The sequence below is a fragment of the Panthera leo genome, chromosome B3, assembly GCF_018350215.1.
Source record: "Panthera leo isolate Ple1 chromosome B3, P.leo_Ple1_pat1.1, whole genome shotgun sequence".
Lineage (NCBI taxonomy): Eukaryota > Metazoa > Chordata > Mammalia > Carnivora > Felidae > Panthera > Panthera leo.
The window spans coordinates 71,732,229-71,743,617 of NC_056684.1; the positions used below are offsets into that span (position 1 = coordinate 71,732,229).

Below are 11,389 nucleotides of genomic sequence, written 5' to 3' on the forward strand. Positions count from 1 at the left end.
AAGAAAACAGCAACCACCACCAAGCACTCCCCTGCTACGGGCATGGGAAACACCAGAAGGTCAGGAGAACTGCAACTTAGTCACCCTTCTTAAACCCTTCCTCTTTAGCCATATGAAAGTGCTACTAAATCCTACGAATCTAAAAACACCTCTAAAATTGTTTCAGACATGAATTCTGGGGTCAAATCTTTCCAGCTGGATACTAAAGTAATTGCTTCTTTGGTACATGCTGATCCTAAGAAACCCCCTATTTCTAACACCTCGAGGCAAGAAAAGAGCCCTTCAATTAATTTCAATTCTTACCAATAACTGCTATTAAATATTAATTCTTCACATTTCTCTATTTGCCAACGACTTAACCAATCACTACCCTTATCTCATTTCTAACAGTTCTGCAGTGATAAACTTTAGTTTTAAGCCCATTTAATATACGTTTACATTTTTAATGGGCAATGCTTTTAATCCCTATTACAGTATCTACAGAGTGAGGGAATTAACAAATGCATCATTATTCCTGGTAAAAGTACTTTTACCTTCTGTTTCCTGAAGGATGAATTTACCCTGCAGTATTGGTTTAAATTTTGCTTAGTAAGTTTTTCTAACACATCATAAAAAATAAAATCAACTAAATCTTCCCCTTCCCAGAGTATTAAGAAAAAGTGGTTTCTTGGATAAGTGAATGTGATACCTAGAAACCTATGTAATTTTTATAAATTTCGTGAACATTTTTAGTAAATTTCAGGATCTAAAAAGTAGGCACTATAATAGTTTCTTAATAAAAAAGATTTAGATATTTCGGGAGAATTAATGCCAGAATATCCTGAAAATCAAATTTTAAGTTTATTTTAGAATGTTAAATTAATAACAGCTGCAATTCTCGTAACTAATATTTTCCCCAAGTGCAGTTTGGAAATTTCCAGTTACCGCTAGTGGTTGCTGTAATTAGTTTCTTGTAAAGATTCAAATATAGTACTTTTAATACCTACTATTCGAATAGCTAGGTAAAGCCACTTGACTAACCAACCTAGTGGTCAAATTCCTTAGTTCCGCTACTGATTTAGTATGACCCTAGTAACCGACACTCTAGAGCCTCAGTTTCTGTCTGAGAAAGATAGTAGTACCTACCTCAAGCAAAGTTCCACTAACTTATATATTTCAAGTGATTTGTAACCTGCAGATAAAAAGTAAGCCAGCTTTAATTATTACTGTTAATATGCAAACGATCACAATTTTTTAAAAATAGAATTGAAAGTAACTACTTCGAGGTCCGCCATTGCTCAGAGAGGTGTAAAAAAGTAATCGGCAAAACGTTAAATCTATTGTTATATTTACTACTCATACCCTGCGGCACGCTCCAGAATTTAAAGGCTTGCGGTACAAGATTTACTCGGTAACCCTTACCCATCCCCCGCCCAATTTTTAAATTTAACAGGAGGCATCGACATTACAGGAACTTCCACTGCAATAAGAAGCATCTCGATCTTCCCTTTCATATCTCTCCTGGAGTCCTCATGGTCGTAGAAAATGAAAGGAAGCAGCCGTTAACACAGAAAGAGCGAAAAAGAAAAAGGACATTTCCCCTGCCGATCGTGGCCCAGAGGACACCAGGTTAAATCTACGCAAGGGCTGAGGCCTATAAAACTCTGTCCTGCATAAAACCTAATGGCCCAACGCAAATTGAATAAATGGGGGCCTAGTTACTCTACCGAGGGTAGGGTTCCCTCTTCTCTCCCGCACCCCTTCGCGCTCCGGGAGGAACCCAGCGCCTGCCCTGCTTCCGCCCCCTCCACTTACCAGGAGGGGGGAGGGAGAAGGGATTCGATTCTGAATCTCCTACTCCCGAGTTCTACGTGGAGAAGCCAACTGCTGCTCGAGGTCGACAACGCGGCCGCAACCGCTCAGTCTTCGTCTCTTCACAAAATGGCCCCCGAGTCTCCTCTGCCGCCGAGGCGAAGGCCTAGCCCCCGCCCCGCTCCCGAGAATCCTGCTATTGGCTGCGACTTTTCTCGCTCCCGCTTCTAATTAGACAGTTCTACTGCTCTTCACAACGCTGCCCAATCACAACCAGTAGTGGGTTAGACTATTGGGGAGAATTTCCACATGCGTGGGAGAAACTAGTTTGCAAATGGCTACTTTTCCTGTCATTTATCACCTGAGAAGTGCTTATTGGTCACTGTACCTGACGAAGCGCTGGGTGGAAACTCGTCTTTGTATCGCGCACCGCTTCACATCCGGGTATCCGGGAGGTCTGATTGGCGGCCGCATTCTCCTATCTCTGCTCCTTAGATCTCCAAGTAGAAGGCCCGCCCAGATCTCGGAATTCCCGCGGCGTGGGGGCGGGGAAGGATTGAGGGATTTTTTTAGATAGCAGGCTGGAATGAACTGCCCTAGCCTCGGGTCAAGGAAAAAGGTGACGCACCTACTGAATCCTCCACCGAATGTGGGTAAAGAGAGGACTTTTCTTAGAGAGGCAAGGGAGCAATGAGGACCAGGCTGCCGAAAACAAACCAGCCCTGCAGTTTTTCCAACCCAAGTCCCTTCTCAGTTCTAGACCCGAATGTCAGCCCTTTCCTGGACAGCTCCACTTGTCAGCCTGTCAAGCCTTGCTTCAGACTACCCATATCTCAGCCAAACCAACTAACTTCCTTATTCCTTTCCACTACAAAAAGTAAAGAAGTCCAAAGTGCTGGCCTGGAATACTAGGCCCACCCTCTGGCCTCAAGTCATCCTGCTGATACCCTAGTGCCAACCAAATTGGCTTACCCCTCCATCTCCTCTCACCGTCCAAATCTGGTCCCTCAAGTCCCCTCATCCTGAAATGGCCTACCACCTACTCCCTGGGGTTACCGCCTGCCAGTCCCTCTGGTTATATTATAGCAGCCATGAACGCAATCAAAATAGCTCCAGCTCTACTAAGAATGGGGGAGATTTCTTTACACAGTTAAGGAAAGGAGGATGCAGAACACCTGATAATGTGATTTCATCTGTATCCATCTTAAGGGGTAAATGTATAAGTGAATGCAGTTTTATGCATTAGTTTTGAATTAATTCTGAATTGCAGAGAGATTCACAATGAAGCTAGCTGTTAACCTGTCAAATGACAAAACAATTTATTAACTAGCTTGATGTCTTTCCTTCAAGAGAAAACAATCCACGGATTGGGAGAATACGGTGCCTCACAAGCAATGTCTACCAGGGACGTTTGGGCAACGGCGACTTTTACGTAGCATTAGAAGAGGAAACTCAGAAACAGGATTGGGGTTGCATATCTGACCTTATTTAGAAAGGTCAAGGAAAAAGAAACAAGTTTAGAGGCCAGAGCTGGCTTGACGTTTGGGGATTGGCTAACAGGGTATATAGCGTTTCCGGTCAAGCAGAATTTATAGGGTACACCTGGAAGGAGGGACTCCATCTTGGATCTAGAAATTTATTTCAACATGCCCTTGGGGAGCAGACTTTATCTTTTTCAGTGGTATGCCTTGTTATACTGCTTGAATTTTTTGGCTATATGCTTTTAAGCAAATTTGGAAACAAAATCTAAGCATGTAAAAAAACATACTCAATTATTAACATAGTTCTCTTCCTGGTGGGAGAATTACAGGCACTTTTTGTTTTATTTGTTGGGTTGTTTGTTTGTTTTACTTGTTCTTTTCTGTATTTTCCAAATTGTCAACTTTAAACAAGTAACCAGAGGAAAACATCCTACAAGTGCTTGAAGCCTCAGCTCAAGCTGAGGTTGCATTTGAAACTCTCTCATAGTGCTGTGGTTAATTTTACAGTCTTGTCCCGGATGGTAAGTTGTTTTGTTTTGTTTTGTTTTTCTTAATTTTTATTATTGAAGTATAATTGACAATGTATTCATTTCAGGTGCACAACCTAGAGATTTGACAGTGCCATACATTATGCTGTGCTCACCACCCACAATAAGTATAGTTACCAAACAATGTTTTTCCATTATGGTAGCCTGTGTTCACTATGCTGTACTTTTCAAGTCTCTGGCTTATTTCTTTTATAACTGGAAGTTTGTATCTCTTAATCCCATTCACCTATTTCACCTATCCCACCTACTCCCTCCCCTCTGGCAATCACCAGTTCTCTGTATTTATCATTCTCTTTCTATTTTTTATTTTTTAGATTCCACACATAAGTGCAATCATATGATATTTGCCTTCTCTGTCTGATGTATTTCCCTTAGCATAATACTCTGTAGGCCCAGCCATGTTGTCACAAATGACAAGATCTCATTCTTTTTAATGTCTTATAAATATTCCATTGTGTGTGTATATGCATACATATACCTTCATCCATTCATCTATTGAAGAACACTTAGGTTACTTCCATATCTTGGCCATTGTAAATAATGCTGCAATACACATAGGGGTGCATAGATCTTTTCCAATTAGTGTTTTTGTTTTCTCGGGATAAATACCCAGTAGTGAAATCACAAAAGTTTAATTTTTGAGAGAGAGAGAGAGAGAGAGAGAGAGAGAACACGCACACAAGTGGGGGAGGGGCAGAGAGAGAAAATCCCAAGCAGGTTCTTTACTGTCAGCACAAAGCAGAGTGCTACACAAGGCAAGGCTCGATCCCAGAATCCTTGAGATCTTGACCTGCCCTGACCAGGCACCCCAGGGGGTTTTCTTTTCTTCATATCCTCACCAACACTTACTTCTTGTCCTTTTGAAACTAGCCATTCTGACAAGTATGAAATGATATCTCTTTGTGGTTTTGATTTGCATTTCTCTGATTAGTGTGTTGGACATCTTTTCATGTCCATTGGCCATCTGTATGTTTTCTTTGGAAAAATGTATATTTAGGTCCTCTGCCCAATTTTAATTGGATTTTTTTTAGTGTTGAGCTAAGTTCTTTTTTTTTTTTTCTTAATTAAATAGACTCCATGGCCACCATAGGGCTTGAACTCAAGACCATGAGATCAAGAGTCACATGTTCTATTGACTGAGCCAGCCAGGTACCCCTATAAGTTCTTTCTATATTTCAGATGTTAACTCCTTATTGGATATATATTGCACAAATATCTCCTCCCATTCAATAGGTTACCTCTTTTGCTGATGGTTTCCTTTGCTGTGCAAAAGTTTTTTATTTTGGTGTATAAATAGTTTACTTTTGCTTTTGTTTCCCTTGTCTGAGGAGACATTATCCATAAATATGTTGCTAAGGCCAGTGTCCAAAAGATTACTGCTTGTATTTTCTTTTAGGAGGTTTATGGTTTCAGGTCTCATGTTTAGGTCTTTAATCCATTTTTATTTTATTTTTGTGTACGGTATAAGGAAATGGCCCAGTTTCATTCTTTGGCACACTGCTGTCCAGTTTTCCCAGTACCACTTATTAAAGAGATGGTCTTTTTCCCATTGTATATTCTTGCCTCCTTTGTCATAGACTAATCAACCATATACGCGTGGGATCATTGTGGAATTTTCTGTTCTGTTCCGTTGATCTGTGTGTCTGTTTTTATGTCAGTACTATACTGTTGCAATTGCTATAGCTTTGTACTATATCTTGAAATCTGGGATAGTGATATCTCTAGTTTTGTTCTTTCTCAAGATTGCTTTGACTAGTTGGGGTTTTTTGTGGTTCCATACAAATTTTGGATTATTTGTTCTAGGTCTATGAAAAATACTATTAGTATTTTGATAAGGATTGCATTACATCTATAGTTTGCTTTGGCTAGATTGGACATTTTAATAATGGTAATTCTTCCAATCCATGATCATGGCATATCTTTCCACTTGTTTATGTCTTCAATTTCTTTCATCAATGTCTTACAGTTTTCAGAGTATAGGTCTTTAACCTCCTTGTGTAAGTTCATTCCTAGGTCTTTTATTCTTTTTGGTGCAATTATAAATGGGATTGTTTTATTAATTTCCTTTCTGCTAGTTCATTGTTAGTGTGTAGAAATGCGACAGATTTCTGTATTTTTAACTTAGTATCCTGCAGCATCGCTGAATTTATTTGTTCTAACAGCTTTTTTGGTGGAGTCTTTAGGGTTTTCTCTAGGTAGTATCATGTCATCTGCAAATAGGGACAGTTTTATTTCTTCCTCACAAATTTGGATGCCTTTTAGCTCTTGTCTGATTGTCACAGCTAGGACTCCAGTATAATGTTGAATAAAAGTGGTGAGAATTGATATTCTTTAATTTTTTTTAACATTTATTTATTTTTGAGACAGAGAGCATGAACAGGGGAGGGTCGGAGAGAGAGAGAGACACAGAATCTGAAACAGGCTCCAGGCTCTGAGCTGTCAGCACAGAGCCCGATGCGGGGCTCAAACCCATGGACCGCGAGATCATGACCTGAGCCAAAGTCGGACACTTAACCGACCGAGCCACCCAGGCACCCCGAGAATTGATATTCTTGTCTTGTTCCTAATCTTAGAGGAAAAGCTTTCAATTTTTCAGCATCAAATATGATGTTAGCTCTGGTTTTGTCATATATGTCCTTTATGATGTTAGCTATGGTTTCGTCATATATGTCCTTTATTATATTTAGGTATGCTCCCTCTAAATCCATTTTGTTGAGAATTTTTTGTCATGAATGGATGTTGAATTTTGTCAAATGCTTTTTCTGCATCTACTGAGATGATCATATGGTTTAATCCTTCATGTTGTTATAGTGATGTATCACGTTGATTGATTTGTGGATGTTGCACCATCCTTGTGCCCACAGTCCTACTTGATTGTGGTGAATGATTTTTTTTTAATGTATGGTTGAATTTGGATTGCTAATATTTTGTGGATGATTTTTGCATCTATGTTCATCAGGGATATTGGCCTGTATTTTTTTTTTTTTTTTCTTTTGCGGTGTCTTTCTCTGGTTTTGGTCTCAGGGTAATGCTGGCTTGAGTTTGGAAGTTTTCCTTCCTCTTCTTTTTTTTTTTTTTTTTTTTTGGAATAGCTTGAGAAAAATAGGTATTAACTCTTCTTTAAACATTTTGTAGAATTCACCTGTGAAGCCCCTGGGTCAGGGACATTTGGTTTTGAGGAGGGTTTTGTTTTCTTTATTTTTTGTGAGAGAGAGCACGGGAGGAGGGGAAAGAAAGGGAGGGAGGGAGGGAGGGAGAGAGAGAGAGAGAGAGAGAGAGAGAGAGAAGGAGAATATGAGCGAGAATCCCAAGCAGGGAGCCCAATGTGGGACTCAAACTCACAAGCCATGAGATCATGCCTGAGCTGAAATTGAGTCAGATACTTAACTGAGCCACCCAGGGGCCTCTGGGGAGGTTTTTGAATACTGACTCAATTTCATTACTAGTAATCAGTCTGCCCAGATTTCCTATTTTTTCCTGATTCAGTTTTGCAAAATTATATATTTTAAGGAATTTATCTGTTTCTTCTAGGTTGTACAATTTTTTGCATATAAGTTTTTGTAGCATTCACTGTAATCCTTTGTTGTTCTTTGATGTTGGTTGTTGCTTCTTCTCTTTCATTTCTGATTTTATTTGAGTTCTTTTCTTTTTCTTGAAAAAAAAAAAGTTTTCTTTTTTTCCTGGCTGTTTGAAAAGATAAACAAAATTGATAAAGAACCAGCTTTGGTTTCATTGCTTTTTTTTTTTTTTTTTTTTTCAGTCTCTATTTCATTTCCACCTTGATCTTTGCTATTTCCCTCCTTTTATTAACTTTGGGCTTTGTTTTTGGTTGGTAAGTTTTTTTTTGATAGCAGAGTTTCATATTACTCTCTGTATTCCCCTGGCTTACTGCATATGCCAGGATCTTACACAAAGTGTATTTGAAATTTGTATTAATCAGTAACTTTATCAGGAGAAATTGTTATTTTCCCAGGACATACAGGTAGACTGTCTTTTCTTCATTATATATTTTATATAGCATTTACTCAGAGGGACCCAGAGGCTGTGAGGCTTCCTTGGTCTGCAATGCATGTAACTATTGATTTAAGTAAATAAAAATAATCACTGTTTAAAAAGCAACAACAGTCCCCGATGGAATCACCTGTGCTATGCCCACACTACCAAAATGAAACTTAATACTTTACCTAATTGCAGTTTGATTCTCTTCCAGGAGTGTAATCTTAACCAGTCCCTCTGAAATTTCCTGATCAGCACCAGTGAGGTAATCTGCCTAATAGACCCTTTTGTCCTCCATAGGAAGGTGACCTTGTCTGAAATAATCCTCCCCCCCCCCCCCCATTACGTCTTCCTTATCTCACCCTCTCTCTGCCTTGGAAAACCTTTCCTTCCTATAATTCTTTGGAGCTCCTTTCTATTTGCTAGATATGGTGCTGCCTGATTCATGAGTCATTGAATGAAGTCAATTAGATCTTCAAATTTACTCAATTGAATTTTGTTTTTTCACAACACTAACATGTTTTATTACTCATTGTTCTCATAGAATAAATACATCCATAAAATGTTAACAAAACCTACTTATTTTCATTTTACCAGAAATCTGTTTTAGTGCATTATCTTTATCACGACCTACTTATTAACCACTCTATTTGATGCAAGAGAAGTACTTAAGAGACCATTTATGTTTTCAAGGAGTTCATCCCTTTGCTAGGTGGGGTAGAGTTAGAAAATACAGGAAGAATTGACAACCAGTCCCTCCACCAAGTAACTTAGAATTTACTAACGGTGAGAAAACAATGCAAAAATAGCATAATACAAGGCAAACTACTAAGCACTCTGCTGAAGACACATATTTATGACTCTGGTTTTAAAGCTTTGTAAACCTAGGTAGGCGAGATGAAAAGTAGGAAGCACCCTTGATCTCTTCTGCTTACTCTAAACACCTTACAGTTCTAAAGTTGAATGCTTCTGTTGGTAGTGGTGAATAGTAGAAAGCAAGCCAGGAGCCAGACTCCAGTAGTGGAGGAAGAGTTGGGGAAGAGGTAAGGAAACAAAGTAGTAACTCCTTACCTTGGGCTAAAGAGAAAACAAAACTAAACTTTTTTCTTTCCTTTTTTTTTTTTTTTTTTTGGTTTATTTACTTTTGAGAGAGACAGAGTACAAGCAGGAGAGGGGCAGAGAAAGAGAGGGAGACACAGAACCTGATGCAGGCTCCAGGCTCTGAACTGTCAGTACAGAGCCTGACACGGGGGTCAAACCCAGGAGCCATGAGATCATGACCTGAAGTGAAGTTGGACAGTTAACCGAGTGAGCCACCCAGGTGCCCCTGAACTTTTGTTTTCCATTCAAGAAGTAATTCTCTTTGAGGAAGGCTTTATGTGGCTTGGAGTTATTATCAGAGTAATATATCCCCTGCAACCATCCCACCTCCCAGTTCCAAGCCACCTGCCAAGAAGAAGGAGGAGAAAGGAAAAGCAGCAACATCTGTGAAATGCCTAAGTTACTTTTTACCTAAGTAATTAGCTGAATGTTGTACTCTATGTCTATCATATTACATACCCTCGTTGTACTTCTCTACCTTATTATATTCAACAAGTCAAACAGGAATTTACTAGTCAATCATCATTGCTTCTCTTCCTCTGCATCCTCCATCATCCAAGGTTGTCATAAGCATTTCCCACTGGAGAGTGAGGACAAGGTCTCTGAAGAATCCAGACAAAGCATTTAATTTAAACTTCACAGAGGGGTGCCTTGGTGGCTCAGTTGGTTGAGACTTCACCTCAGGTTCGTGGTTTAGAGCCCTGTGTCAGGCTCTGTGCTGACAGCTCAAAGGCTGGAGCCTGCTTTGGATTCTGTGTCTCCCTCTCTTTCTGCTCCTCCCCCATTCATGCTCTTTCTGTCTCTCAAAAATAACCGTTAAAAAAAAAGTTTAAACTTTCAGAGCTCCCTGATTTACCTAACACTACTTTATAATTCTTTACACTAATTTGGAAACCTTTCTGACTGTTCACAGTGTATCTTATACAGGCAACTTTAGTCTATATGAAAAATAAATATGATAAAGATATTACACATCACTTTCAAGACCCTTCCTCTTTGGCTGCATTCTGTTTCTCCCACATTGAATCTGTCCCCCAAGCTCATTCTGCAAATTACTGTCATGGTAATCATCTAAAAGCATTTGCTTTTTTTTGTGTGACTCCCACACTAAAATCCTATAATAGCTCTCTATTTCAGTCCTACATTTTCATTGTTTCATTCACAGCTCTTCCCTGACTGAGCCCGCCTTACCTGTCAATGTTATCCCCTCCACAAGACCCTACGCCTAGGCAGCCCCTGCAGTCCTTTTTCTCCAACAGGCCACATTGCCATTCTCTTTCCCCATAGTCCCAACTATTTTTTTTAACTTTGTAATTTAACTTTATTTTTTATTTTTTTAAAATTTACATCTGAATTAGTATATAGTGCAGCAATGATTTCAGTAGATTCTTTAGTGCTCCTTACCCATTTAGCCCATTCCCCCTCCCACAACCCCTCCTGCAACCCTCAGTTTGTTCCCCATATTTATGAGTCTCTTTTGCTTTGTCCCCCTCCCTGTTTTTATATTATTTTTGTTTCCCTTCCCTTATGTTCATCTGTTTTGTGTCTTAAAGTCCTCATATGAATGAAGTCCTATGATTTTTGTCTTTCTCTGACTAATTTCACTTAGCATAATACCCTCCAGTTGCATCCACATAGTTGCCCAACTATTTTTTAAAACAGAACTCAAGTCCCAATTAATGCTTTTAAAGAATATATGATGATTGATTCAATTGCTTATTCAATCAACCAGTACTTCATGTATTTTTTGTTTTCTGTGTTCAATGTATTGACATCACAAAACCAGATATAACATAGTTTTAGTCCTCAAGCCTTGTACCCCTACTCAAACTCATTTCAGTTATTATTTACCCCATAACAAGATAGCACTCTTTTGTTGTGTAATTCTTTTATTAATGGACCTCATTTTGTACTTGGTATGTATGTGTGAATCACAAAATTTTATAGATTGATGGCTTGACTATCTGTCATAGCATCTTGTCATATCTATTTCTGTTTTCATTGCAAATGGCTTTGGCAGTGGGTAAAATCATACTAAGGGAATTTGGAATATAGACTCCAGTGAATAGATTATTGATGATCTGGCTTCTGAATTCTACAAAAAAGACTTCATGCATGCTGATAAAATTGTTGGTCACTTTAGTTGGATATATGCCTTCTTAAGGCTTCCAGTGTTTTCTCCCCTATCTTATTATTTTAAAGCTTTCCATATGGAAATAAGCTTTTTTCTTTTTTCTAAGAATATGTAATTTTTGTAAAACTTTGAAATACAGAAAAAGTTAAAGTTTTTATTTGATCCATCCTCTAAAAGCATCCATTCCTAATTATTTGGTATGTCTCTGTACAGATTAAAGAAAATGTATGTATGAATTTATTTTTACCTAAATATTATCATAATCTGTAATCAAGGACTTGTTTTTATCCTTTTTTAAAATGTATTAATGCTTTATTTATTTATTTATTTATTTATTT

The 11,389-nt window shown here is 38.6% G+C and overlaps 1 protein-coding gene across 9 annotated transcripts in view; it reads right to left on the reverse strand.

Moving 5' to 3' along the window:
- The window catches only part of HNRNPC (heterogeneous nuclear ribonucleoprotein C), a 54,658-nt gene extending 52,708 nt beyond the window's left edge, over positions 1-1,950 (reverse strand). For 4 of the 9 annotated variants that reach the window (XM_042942634.1, XM_042942639.1, XM_042942629.1 and 1 more), the window contains exons 1-2: positions 1,795-1,949; positions 1,126-1,171 (exon numbers count right to left, since the gene is read on the reverse strand). The gene's annotated coding sequence lies outside the window, so the exon portion shown is untranslated. Of the gene's footprint in view, positions 1-1,125; positions 1,172-1,794 lie in introns of all 9 variants that reach the window. The other 5 variants (XM_042942635.1, XM_042942630.1, XM_042942631.1 and 2 more) reach the window with 2 other exon arrangements.
- Positions 1,951-11,389: the final 9,439 nt, after the last annotated feature.